This window comes from Chrysemys picta, unplaced genomic scaffold (genome assembly GCF_011386835.1).
Source record: "Chrysemys picta bellii isolate R12L10 unplaced genomic scaffold, ASM1138683v2 scaf5, whole genome shotgun sequence".
In the NCBI taxonomy this organism is placed as follows: Eukaryota; Metazoa; Chordata; order Testudines; family Emydidae; genus Chrysemys; species Chrysemys picta.
The window spans coordinates 52,575-54,006 of NW_027052712.1; positions in this window are offsets into that span (position 1 = coordinate 52,575).

The window sequence follows — 1,432 nt, forward strand, 5'->3', positions numbered from 1 at the left end:
CAAACTCTTCCGTTTTTATGCCAACTTTCCCCACTTCTTTGTTCTTCCTCCCTTTCTCAGGATTTGCACAGTAACTGGCACGCTAGATGTAAGAGCAGCAAGCTTTTTTTTAATTTATTTAATTTTTTTTTTTGTTTGGTTGTGGTTTTTTTTAGTGGGCCCAGTATTTGCAATGGTTGGATGTTTTTAAAAAATATATCTATATGTATATACAAACCCTTGTGCTGTAGTCCTCCTGTACTATTTTGTTGTGCATTTAATGTGGCTTTATCGCTGCATTGATTTTGTGCAATCACAGGAAATCAGTGGTGGATCCAGAGAGGGCTGGAGGTTGGGATAGAAAGGAAATGTTGTCTGCCACTGGCTAGCTTTACACTATGCAGTCAGAATTCATTTTCTACTACAGTACTTGCTAAAGTAGCTGGTAGTTTAAAAAACAAAACAAAAAGAAAACACTTCTGCTGTTTCTTTTCAGGGTTACATCAGGATGTTACTAGTTATTCCTGATATTTTGGCACTTTGAGAGCTTTTTCATACAACAGAGAAAATGTGTATCCCTTAGAGGCAAAGGATAACAATAATTCATCTGTCACTGAGCACACTCATTTTAATTCATTGAATACGAGTTATAGGCAGCCCAATGCCATTGGTATTAATGCCTAATAGCATTATGAAAGCCCAGCCATTGTGTCTGGAGGAGAAATTATAGATCCTGCTGTGAATGATTGCTAGACATTCTAGATTGTATGGGATAGCTGAGCTCCCATAACTGCTAGCAATCCTACAAATACCTATCTAAAAAGTCATTCCAAGAGAGCACCAAAGTTTAGATTGGGTGACCCCGGGAGAATATATTTTTTTCCATTCCATTTTACAGTACAGATACTTACTCCAAGATTCAGGAACATGTAGTTGATTGTTAGGGAAATGGAGTGAGGTCCAGAGTACACACTATAACCTGGTTCCTTGCTATTTCTACATTTGATGCAGGAATTTATCAATGAGTTGTTAACTTGTTATTACTGAATATGAGCCAGAGTCAGTTTTTACTCAAGTCAGTTGTAAAAACTTCTGTTGACTTCAATGGAAGTAGGCTTTGACCTCTTAGTAGTGGTGGTGTTCTATAAAACTTGATTTCTTTTCCCATCTCCACATTGGCATTAGCAGAAAACCCTGCAGTGAGTCAAGATGAATTGCCCCTTTCCAATCTTCTCTTTGTGCTATCCCATCTAAGCTCCTTGTCTTGATTCCCCTTTCACTAATACCACCTTCCTGTACAAAATCCTGGAACCCCCACTGGTAAAAACACTGATGGTTCTTCAGCAAATGTGTTTCTTACTTGTTTTTGTGATGTACTTAATGTTGTATCTTTCTATATGTATATTTGTTTTGATTGTCATGTTTCTTTTACAAAAAAAGGTTCAAAATCAAA